Source organism: Phocoena phocoena, chromosome 12 (genome assembly GCF_963924675.1).
Source record: "Phocoena phocoena chromosome 12, mPhoPho1.1, whole genome shotgun sequence".
NCBI classification, from domain to species: Eukaryota; Metazoa; Chordata; class Mammalia; order Artiodactyla; family Phocoenidae; genus Phocoena; species Phocoena phocoena.
The window spans coordinates 14244880-14257348 of NC_089230.1; the positions used below are offsets into that span (position 1 = coordinate 14244880).

The 12469-nt window shown below is 42.1% G+C and overlaps 1 pseudogene; it reads right to left on the bottom strand.

Annotated features, from left to right (window-relative positions):
* Positions 1-838: 838 nt before the first annotated feature.
* The window catches only part of LOC136131820 (ubiquitin-conjugating enzyme E2 E1 pseudogene), a 146458-nt pseudogene continuing 134827 nt past the window's right edge, over positions 839-12469 (bottom strand).

The window sequence follows — 12469 nt, forward strand, 5'->3', positions numbered from 1 at the left end:
AAGGCAAAATCACCCTTGCATTAGTTGTCATGTGTCTTTAGCCTCTTTTAATCTGGAACAGTTCATGATCTTGACAATTTTGAAGAGTTCCAGCCGGCTACTTTGTAGACTATCTCTCAGTCTGGGTTTTTCTTTTTTTGTTTTGTTTTGTTTTAATATTGCCTATTAGCACAGTAACAAATGCAGACTTCAGTAGTCCTCAACATAGAACCAATCCACTGAACAACTCCTATCCCATGCCTTACAGTTAACAGCTTAAGGTATTTTACTACAGGTTTTCACAAGTTCTGATGCAAACCTCTATCTTTTCATAAGAAAGTAGATTGGCATATAAAATAAAATACATAACTACTCACTTCCTATACGGTGCCATATAGCCGTGTGTCCATTTTATATATATGAGATGACAGTCTCTAAAAGCTGTTAAATATCAATGTTCCCTTCCAAGAAGGGAAAACAAATTCCAATTTTTTTAAACAAAAAAACTGTACAGTCTTGCAAGGACTTGACATAAATGGCCATGTGTGTAACCTGTACAAATTAAGCTGTTTCAAGTTACAGACTACAAGCAACTGAACCCAAATGTCTATTCTTCTCTGTATTGCATTTCAGCTAATATTGCAGAACTAATGACGGTTTTAAACATTGCTATTGCCAATTCTGTCTATTGTAGCAAGATACCTTAAGTTACAACAAAATCTTAGGAAATAAGACTGAATAGTATCTGTCATAGAAATACCCTACTCTTGATCAACTCCCACCCTCCCCTACCCCATCAAAATCATAAGCAGCTCTCTCTGTGACAGACAAATAACGTATAGAATTGTGAAAATCCAATTTATGTAGCGTACCCCTTGGTCCACTGTCTGGCCATTCTGTCGTGTTCTGCTCTGTTGGTCATATACTGAGTGGCAATACTTCCCACCAAGGGGTCGGCAGGATTACAGTCTGTAAGAAGTGAGCAGATAGAAAGAAGGACTTTAGATATGGTTAGTGCTGGACTCCAGTTATCTTTCAATATGTCCAAGCAAATAACTCCTTGACTTAATACTACAAGTGATAGATTCTTGTCCGAAATGCAACCTTTGGAAGCTTGAAGGGATATTCTGGGGTAAAAGTGATATCAAGGAAGAATACACCACCCTCATACACGGACCCTGGAGGCCGTAGAATGGTTGATCTCCATTCCTAGCTGTTATCGCCTTTGGGACCAGCACTGCAGTTGGGTGGAGGGTCTAAAGTGATCTCCGCCAGCTGCTTCTGAATCCTCTTGGCACTCATGGAGATGGGTTTGGAGTTTTTGCTCATGCTGACTTTACTCTCCTTCTTCTTGGGGGTGTTTGTTTCTCGGTTTGCTGGTTGGAGGACGAAAATGGGGAGGAGCTGGTTCTGGCCCTCGAATTTTCATCCGCAGAGTGACCCCCCCCACCACCACCACCCGGCAAACAGCCCCTCTCTTCGTGTCTGGCTGCTTTGCTGCGGCTGAGCCTGGCCACTCGAGTCTCTCTCTCGCTGGGAGAGAAGTGGAAGTGCAGCAACAGCAACTACTAAACAGGCAGTGTTTTCCCCCAGCCACACACGGGGGGGGGGGGGGGGGCACACCCCGCCCCTCCCCCCCACCCCTCCCACACCGGCCCCGTCCCACCCACGCGGGCTCCCCGCCCCCTGGACACCTCCAGGGAGAGGGGCGCAAGCAGCGCTCGGGGGACCCTGGGAAGCCCGGCCCCCTCCAGACCCGGGATGCTGGGCCTAGGGGGCGAGGGCTGTGAATTTTCTCTCAAGAGGTCTGGGGACCGCCCTGGGTTTTTCTGATGTTTCCTTTGACTAAATTCAGGTTATGCATTTTGGGCAGGAATCACAGAAATGTTCCTGCTTTGTGTGTCACCTGTGCCAGTTTGCCTCATTACTGATGACATCACCTTTGATCACTTGGATAAGGTGCTGTCTGGCTAGATCTCTTCCTCTCCATAAAGTTAATATTTTCCCTTCCCAATTAAAAAGTATCTGTGTGGCAGTACTACAAAGCTATAAAGAATATTCTGTTTCTCATCATATTTTTCCTTCTTAGTTTTAGCATCCATTGATAATTCTTGCTTGAAACAATTATTGCTCCATGCTCTCCACATCCTACCTCCTTCCTGCACACACAGCTGAAATACAGTTCGTAGCCCTCTTCCTCAGAGGGACAATACAACTTGTTCTAGCCCAAAAACTCTGACTGCAGGTGGTGTATGTCCCTTCCTGGTTTGGCCCCCAAATGTCTCATATTATCCTACAAGGTCTTTGTCAGTCGATCGCATGCATAAGATCTAGTAAAGGACTCCAAGAAGTCTTTGGTAATTGTGGAGCCACTAGAACCTGAAATCTAAGCCATTAAGGGAGTCCTGTGAGCTTGGATGGGGGAAATGTATTCTCATGAATTTTAACTGGACCTTAGCATTCCCTGTATTTATGAATGTAGTCAGTGGTTACAACAGTGTTAGCAAAATGTGCCTTTGTCTCCCATAGAAATCACAGATATTTCATATCACATTACACTTGATGCAGATATCTTGAAATATATTTACCTGGCACTATTTTGTAATTATCTTTGAATTTTGGTTACTAGCTCTTTTTTTTTCTCTTCCACATTTACAAACACTATTCTTAGAGGAGGCCCATAGGCATCAGCAGACTGCTAAAGGGCTCCAAGACATAAAATAGGGTAACTTGGATGGAGCTGATCCCTGAGTCACCACTTGGTGGGGAGCCATCGGGAAAGCAGGTGGGGAGTATTTGCACTAGAATTTGTGTGTGAGAGAGAAATAAGCCACTGAGATTTATGATGTTATTTGTTCAGCAATTATCCTGTTCAGACTAACAGAAAGAATGAAGTCACAAATTTGGAAATTAACATTCATGGGAAGATAGTTGAAGCCATGGGATCGGACGTGATAATTGAGGAAGGAGAAAGAAAAAGAAGCCAAGTGCTGAACTTTGGGTAAATATTACATTTTGAAAAAGAGAACAAAACAAACAAAAAAACACTGTTAAGGAAGCAGACAGAATAGAAGAAATGCAATAGTAGAAAGACAACCAGAAATATATGGGGCAAGAAATTACAGAAATGACACCATGTTCTAATTCCTCAGATGTCTTCATATAGAAAGTCCTTATATGTGGTCTCTGCTAAAAAGATAAGAAACGAAAACCTTTGGGGTAGGTTTTCTGAAATATACCTAGAAATTTGCTAAATGACACGTATAGTACTTCTCCAAGAAACTCTAGTTTCTTTAGCTATAAGAAAATTGCTATTCAGATTAGAAGAGGTAATAAAAGCAAACACATGCAAAAGAAGCTTGTACAGCTTCTGACGTGTACCTGTCCTAAATAAAATTGTCTCTTTCCCTCCTCAAACCTTCTCCTCTACCATTTCACAGACTATCCCAGAATTTAAGAAGTAAAGAGTATATTAAGAAAACTGTAAACATTCTGAGTCAAAAGCATTGGTATTAGACTTATTATACTAGTTACACTGTGAATATTCTACCTATAAAACTAAAATAAGCAAAATCATGATTAGGATTCAGCCAGCACCTTGAGATTCTATTTGGGAGACAGACTGAGTGATAATTACGGAAAAGAGAGGCTGTGATTTTAAAATGCCACCCAAGGAGTATCAAGAAAACACACCACAATTTGATGGGGTTTTGTACCAGGGGGTCCTCATGAGCTATACAAAAATGCACATCAGGGTACTGGCACAAAAACAGAAACATAGATCAATGGAACAGGATAGAAAGCCCAGAGATAAACCCACGCACATATGGTCACCTTATCTTTGATAAAGGAGGCAAGAATATACAATGGAGAAAAGACAGTCTCTTCAATAAGAGGTGCTGGGAAAACTGGACAGCTACAGGTAAAAGAATGAAATTAGAGCACTCCCTAACATCATACACAAAAATAAACTCAAAATGGATTAAAGACCTAAATATAAGGCCAGACACTATAAAACTCTTAGAGGAAAACACAGGCAGACCACTCTATGACATAAATCACAGCAAGATCCTTTTTGACCCACCTCCTAGGGAAATGGAAATAAAAACAAACAAATGGGACCTAATGAAACTTAAAACCTTTTGCATAGCAAAGGAAACCATAAACAAGACAAAAAGACAACCCTGAAAATGGAGAAAATATTTGCAAATGAAGCAACTGACAAAGGATTAATCTCCAAAATATACAAGCAGCTCATGCAGCTCCATATCAAAAAAACAAACAACCCAATCCAAAAATGGGCAGAAGACCTAATTAGACATTTCTCCAAAGAAGATATACAGGTCGCCAACAAACACATGAAAGGATGCTCAACATCACTAATTATTAGAGAAATGCAAATCAAAACTACAATGAGGTATCACCTCACACCAGTTAGAATGACCATCATCTAAAAATCTACGAACAATAAATGTTGGAGAGGGTGTGGAGAAAAGGGAACCCTCTTGCCCTGTTGGTGGCAATGTAAATTGATACAGCCACTATGGAGAACAGTATGGAGGTTCCTTAAATAACTAAAAATAGAACTACCATACGACCCAGCAATCCCACTACTGGGCATATACCCTGAGAAAACCATAGTTCAAAAAGAGTCATGTACCACAATGTTCATTGCAGCTCTATTTACAATAGCCAGGACCTGGAAGCAACCTAAGTGTCCATCGACAGATGAATAGATAAAGAAGATGTGGCACATAGGTACAATGGAATATTACTCAGCCATAAAAAGAAATGAAATTGAGTTATTTGTAGTGAGGTGGATGGACCTAAAGACTGTCATACAGAGTGAAGTAAGTAAGAAGGAGAAAAACAAATACCGTATGCTAACACATATATATATGGAATCTAAAAAAAAATGGTTCTAACAAATGGCAAGATAGGAATAAGGATGCAGACGTAGAGAACGGACTTAAGGACACGGGGAGGGGGAAGGGCAAGCTGGGACGAAGTGAGAGAGTGGCATGGACATATATACACTACCGAATGTAAAATAGATAGCTAGTGGGATGCAGCCTCATAGCACAGGGAGATAAGCTCGGTGCTTTGTGACCACCTTAGAGGGGTGGGATAGGGAGGGTGGGATGGAGATGCAAGAGGGAGGAGATATGGGGATATATGTATACGTATAGCTGATTCACTTTGTTATAAAGCAGAAACTAACACACCATTGTAAAGCAATTATAATCCAATAAAGATGTTTTTAAAAAAATGCACATGGGTCCTTAGAAACTCAACTTGAATCCCTCCAATGCTGGAACTCCTCTTATCTCATGTTCTTTTATCACAAACACAAAATGAAGGGGAGGGGAGGGATGCTAAAATGTTAATCCATGAACTTTAAACACATATATATAACTTTAGCTACATGTTATTTGTTCAGGTTTTTTTTGTTGGTTTTTTTTTTTGTTTTTTTTTTTTTTTTTTTTTTGCGGTACGCGGGCCTCTCACTGTTGTGGCCTCTCCCGTTGCGGAGCACAGGCTCTGGACGCGCAGGCTCAGCCGCCATGGCTCACGGGTCCAGCTGCTCCACAGCATGTGAAATCTTCCCGGACCGGGGCACGAACCCGTGTCCCCTGTATCGGCAGGCGGACTCTCAACCACTGCACCACCAGGGAAGCCCTGTTCAGTTGTTTTAATAATGGATGTGGATATCTTACATAGAAAAGAAATATGAAACTGTAGACATTCTAAAACATTCACTTACAAAGTTGCCTGGAAAATGAAAAAAACAGATTAACATTGCCACAGTCTTTAAAACAAAATCTACCTCTCATCTGCTTAGAAAAGTTTTATTAAGCAGCACTTGGAATCACCATTTTCAAAATATGGATTTGAGCAAATGAAAGCGTTTTGATAGGAGTCCTTTAATTGCATCTCTTTCTTCTCTCACCTTAGAGCTGCTTTTCTTTTACCCCAAACTGAGGAATGTGCAATTTTCTAGAGGCTGAGACTGTTTCCATAATCAGCAGCCATCTATACAGAATGACAGCAGAACTGAAAAGATTCTAACCTATGCCACCAAAAAATTTTCCAAAGAATTGACTCTATGAAAAACGCCAGAACCTGAGTGACAAGTCCTAGCAACTCCTCCCTCTTACAGTTTCAGGAAGAAAGTGCTGCCACCTACAGGACGTATATGGAACTAATGCCTACAAAAAAAGATGGAGAGAGTCTTTCAGCTTTTATAGTCGTAAACAGCTAAAGAGAAAAAAACCAAAAAAAAGCATGACAAAGGAGAGTAATAAAATGTGCCCGCTTCCAAATTCATTTACTAAATATATTCTACTTCTCTGTTTTCTAATCTTCAGCCACTAACCATATGTGGCTAATAAGCCCTTGAAATGTGGCTAATGTGACAGGAATGAAGAGTTTTTTTTTTTAATTTCATTTGAATTAACTCAATTGACTTCAGATTTAAAACCGACACTCGGGGGACCTTGAAGATGGCGGAAGAGTAAGACGCGGAGATCGCCTTCCTCCCCACGGATACACCAGAAATACATCCACACGTGGAACAACTCCTACAGAACTCCTACTGAAGGCTGGCAGAAGACCTCAGACCTCCCAAAAGGCAAGAAACTCCCCACGTAACTGGGTAGGGCAAAAGAAAAAACAGAGACAAAAGAATAAGGACGGCACCTGCACCAGTGGGAGGGAGCTGTGAAGGAGGAAAAGTTTCCACACACTAGGAAGCCCCTCCGCGGGCGGAGACTGCGGGAGGCAGAGGGGGGAGTTTCGGGACTGCGGAGTAGTGCACAGCGACGGGTGCGGAGGGCAAAGCGGGGAGATTCCTGCACAGACGATCGGTGCCGACCAGCACTCACCAACCCGAGAGGCTTGCTGCTCACCCACCGGGGCGGGCGGGGCTGCGAGCTGAGGCTCGGGTTTTGGTTTTGGACGGAGCTCAGGGAGAGGACTGGGGTTGGCGGCTTGAACATAGCCTGAAGGGGTTAGTGCACCACGACTAGCCGGGAGGGAGTTCGGGGAAAAGCCTGTACCGGCCGAAGAGGCAAGAGACTTTTTCTTCCCTCTTTGTTTCCTGGTGCGCGAGGAGAGGGGTTTAAGAGCGCTGCTTAAAGGAACTCCAGAGACGGGCGCGAGCCGCGGCTAAAAGCGCGAACCCCAGAGACGGGCGCGAGCCGCGGCTAAAAGCGCGAACCCCAGAGACGGGCGCAAGCCGCGGCTGAGGGCGCGAGCCCCCGAGACGGGCGCGAGCCGCGGCTGAAAGTGCAAACCCCAGAGACGGGCGTGAGTCGCGGCTAAAAGCGCGAGCCCCCGAGACGGGCGCGAGCCGCGGCTGAAAGCGCAAACCCCAGAGACGGGCGCGAGCCGCGGCTAAAACCGCGGACCCCAGAGACGGGCGGGAGACGCTAAGGCTGCTGCTGCCGCCACCAAGGGGCCTGTGTGCGAGCACAGGTCACTCTCCACACCCCTCTTCCGCGGAGCCTGTGCAGCCCGCCACTGCCAGGTTCCCGGGATCCAGGGACAACTTCCCCGGGACAGCGCACGGCGGGCCTCAGGCTGCTGCAACGTCACGCCGGCCTCTGCCGCAACGTCACGCTGTCTCTGCCGCCGCAGGCCCGCCCCGCACGCAGTGCCCCTCCTTCCCCCATCCCCCAACCCCCGGCCTGAGTGAGCCGGAGGCCCCGAATCAGCGGCTCCTTTAACCCCGTCCTGTCTGAGCGAAAAAACAGACGCCCTCCAGCGACGTACGCGCAGAGGCAGGGCCAAATCCAAAGCTGAGCTCCTGTGAGCTGTGAAAACAAAGAAGAGAAAGGGAAATCTCTCCCAGCAGCCACAGAAGCAGCGGATTAAAGCTCCACAATCAACTTGATATACCCTGCATCTGTGGAATACCTGAATAGACAAGGAATGATCCCAAATTGAAGAGGTGGAATTTAGGAGCGAGATCTATGATTTTTTTCCCTTTTCCTCTTTTTGTGAATGTGTACGTGTATGCTTCTGTGTGACATCTAGTCTGTATACTCTAGCTTCCACCATTTGTCCTAGGGCTCTATCCGTCCATGACTTTTTTAAAAAAATTCCTTTTCTTAATAATTAAGTTTAATTGTAATAACTTTATTATACTTTACCTTCGTTCTTTCTTTCTTTCCTTCCTTCCCTCCCTCCTTTAGACAACGAATCACCCCAAATTGAGGAGGTGGTCTCAGGGAGCAGGATTTATGATTTTTCCCCCTTTACCTCTTTTTGTGAAAGTGTATGTGTATGCTTCTGTGTAAGATTTTCTCTGTATAGCTTTGCTTCCAACATTTGTCCTCAGGTTCTATCCATCCCTTTTTTTTTTTTCTAAATATTTTTTAATTCAATAACTATATTATACTTTATTTTATTTTTACTGTATCATCTTTCTTTCTGTCTTTTTTTTCCTTCTTTCCCTCCTTCCTTCCTTCCTCCCTCCCTCCCTCCCTCCTTTCTTTCCTTCTTTGCTTCTTTCTTCCTTCCTTCCTTTCCTCCTTTCCCTCTTTCTTTACTCATACTTCTACTAATTCTCCCTACTTTTTCTCCCTTTTATTCTGAGCTGTGTGGATGAAAGGCTCTTGGTGCTCCAGCCAGGAGTCAGGGCTCTGCCTCTGAGGTAGGAGAGCCAACTTCAGGACACTGGTCAACAAGAGACCTCCCAGCTCCACATAATATTAAACGGTGGAAATATCCCAGAGACCTCCATCTTAACACCAGCACCCAGCTTCACTCAACGACCAGCAAGCCACAGTGCTGGACAACCTATGCCAAACAACTAGCAAAACAGGAACACAACCCCACCCATTAGCAGAGAGGCTGCCTAAAATCATAATAAGGCCACAGACACCCCAAAACACACCACCAGACGTGAACCTGCCCACTAGAGAGACAAGATCCAGCCTCATCCAGCACAACACAGGCACTAGTCCCCTCCACCAGGAAGCCTACACAACCCACTGAAACAACCTTAGCCACTGGAGACAGACATCAAAAACAACGGGAACTACGAACCTGCAGCCTGCAAAAAGGAGACCCTAAACACAGTAAGATAAGCAAAATGAGAAGACAGAAAAACACACAGCAGATGAAGGAGCAAGATAAAAACCCACCAGACCTAACAAATGAAGAGGAAATAGGCAATCTACCTGAAAAAGAATTCAGAATAATGATAGTAAGGATGATCCAAAATCTTGGAAGTAGAATGGACAAAATGCAAGAAACAGTTAACAAGGACCTACAAGAACTAAAGATGAAACAAGCAACGATGAACAATGCAATAAATGAAATTAAAATCACTCTAGATAGGATCAATAGCAGAATAACTGAGGCAGAAGAACGGATAAGTGACCTGGAAGATAAAGTAGTGGAAATAACTACTGCAGAGCAGAATAAAGAAAAAAGAATGAAAAGAACTGAGGACAGTCTCAGAGACCTCTGGGACAACATGAAACGCACCAACATTCGAATTATAGGGGTTCCAGAAGAAGAAGAAAGAAAGAAAGGGACTGAGAAAATATTTGAAGAGATTATAGTTGAAAACTTCCCTAATATGGGAAAGGAAATAGTTAATCAAGTCCAGGAAGCACAGAGGGTCCCATACAGGATAAATACAAGGAGAAACACGCCAAGACACATATTAATCAAACTGTCAAAAATTAAATACAAAGAAAGCATATTAAAAGCAGCAAGGGAAAAACAACAAATAACACACAAGGGAATCCCCATAAGGTTAACAGCTGATCTCTCAGCAGAAACCCTACAAGCCAGAAGGGAGTGGCAGGACATACTGAAAGTGATGAAGGAGAATAGCCTGAAACCAAGACTACTCTACCCAGCAAGGATCTCATTCACATTTGATGGAGAAAATAAAACCTTTACAGACAAGCAAAAGCTGAGAGAGTTCAGCACCACCAAACCAGCTTTACAACAAATGCTAAAGGAACTTCTCTAGACACGAAACACAAGAGAAGGAAATGACCTATAGTAGCGAACCCAAAACAATATATAAAATGGAAATAGGAACATACATATCGATAATTACCTTAAATGTAAATGGACTAAATGCTCCCACCAAAAGACACAGATTGGCTGAATGGATACAAAAACAAGACCCTTATATATGCTGTCTACAAGAGACCCACTTCAGAACTAGAGACACATACAGACTGAAAGTAAGGGGATGGAAAAAGATATTCCATGCAAATGGAAACCAAAAGAAAGCTGGAGTAGCAATTCTCATATCAGACAAAATAGACTTTAAAATAAGGACTATTAAAAGGGACAAAGAAGGACACTACATAATGATCAAGGGATCGATCCAAGAAGAAGATATAACAATTGTAAATATTTATGCACCCAACATAGGAGCACCTCAATACATAAGGCAAATACTAACAACCATAAAAGGGGAGATCAACAGTAACACATTCATAGTAGGGGACTTTAACACCCCACTTTCACCCATGGACAGATCATCCAAAATGAAAATAAATAAGGAAACACAAGCTTTAAATGATACATTAAACAAGATGGACTTAATTGATATTTATAGGACACTCCATCCAAAAACAACAGAATACACATTTTTCTCAAGTGCTCATGGAACATTCTCCAGGATAGATCATATCTTGGGTCACAAATCAAGCCTTGGTAAATTTAAGAAAACTGAAATTGTATCAAGTATCTTTTCCGACCACAACGCCATGAGACTAGATATCAATTACAGGAAAAGATCTGTAAAAAATACAAACACATGGAGGCTAAACAATACACTACTTAATAATGAAGTGATCACTGAAGAAATCAAAGAGGAAATAAAAAAATACCTAGAAACAAATGACAATGGAGACACAACGACCCAAAACCTATGGGATGCAGCAAAAGCAGTTCTAAGGGGGAAGTTTATAGCAATACAAGCCCACCTTAAGAAGCAGGAAACATCTCGAATAAACAACCTAACCTTGCACCTCAAGCAATTAGAGAAAGAAGAACAAAAAAACCCCAAAGCTAGCAGAAGGAAAGAAATCATAAAAATCAGATCAGAAATAAATGAAAAAGAAATGAAGGAAACAATAGCAAAGATCAATAAAACTAAAAGCTGGTTCTTTGAGAAGATAAACAAAATAGATAAACCACTAGCCAGACTCATCAAGAAAAAAAGGGAGAAGACTCAAATCAATAGAATTAGAAATGAAAAAGGAGAAGTAACAACTGACACTGCAGAAATAAAAAAAATCATGAGAGATTACTACAAGCAACTCTATGCCAATAAAATGGACAATCTGGAAGAAATGGACAAATTCTTAGAAATGCACAACCTGCCAAGACTGAATCAGGAAGAAATAGAAAATATGAACAGACCAATCACAAGCACTGAAATTGAAACTGTGATTAAAAACCTTCCAACAAACAAAAGCCCAGGACCAGATGGCTTCACAGGTGAATTCTATCAAACGTTTAGAGAAGAGCTAACACCTATCCTTCTCAAACTCTTCCAAAATATAGCAGAGGGAGGAACACTCCCAAATTCCTTCTACGAAGCCACCATCACCTTGATACCAAAACCAGACAAGGATGTCACAAAGAAAGAAAACTACAGGCCAATATCACTGATGAACATAGATGCAAAAATCCTCAACAAAATACTAGCAAACAGAATCCAACAGCACATTAAAAGGATCATACACCATGACCAAGTGGGGTTTATTCCAGGAATGCAAGGATTCTTCAATATACGCAAATCTATCAATGTGATAAACCATATTAACAAATTGAAGGAGAAAAACCATATGATCATCTCAATAGATGCAGAGAAAGCTTTCGACAAAATTCAACACCCATTTATGATAAAAACCCTCCAGAAAGTAGGCATAGAGGGAACTTTCCTAAACATAATAAAAGCCATATATGACAAGCCCACAGCAAACATCATCCTCAATGGTGAAAAACTGAAAGCATTTCCACTAAGATCAGGAACAAGACAAGGTTGCCCACTCTCACCACTCTTATTCAACATAGTTTTGGAAGTTTTAGCCACAGCAATCAGAGAAGAAAAGGAAATAAAAGGAATCCAAATCGGAAAAGAAGAAGTAAAGCTGTCACTGTTTGCAGATGACATGATACTATACATAGAGAATCCTAAAGATGCTACCAGAAAACTACTAGAGCTAATCAATGAATTTGGTAAAGTAGCAGGATACAAAATTAATGCACAGAAATCTCTGGCATTCCTATATACTAATGATGAAAAATCTGAAAGTGAAATCAAGAAAACACTCCCATTTACCATTGCAACAAAAAGAATAAAATATCTAGGAATAAACCTACCTAAGGATACGAAAGACCTGTATGCAGAAAATTATAAGACACTGATGAAAGAAATTAAAGATGATACAAATAGATGGAGAGATATACCATGTTCTTGGATGGGAAGAATCAACATTGTGAAAAT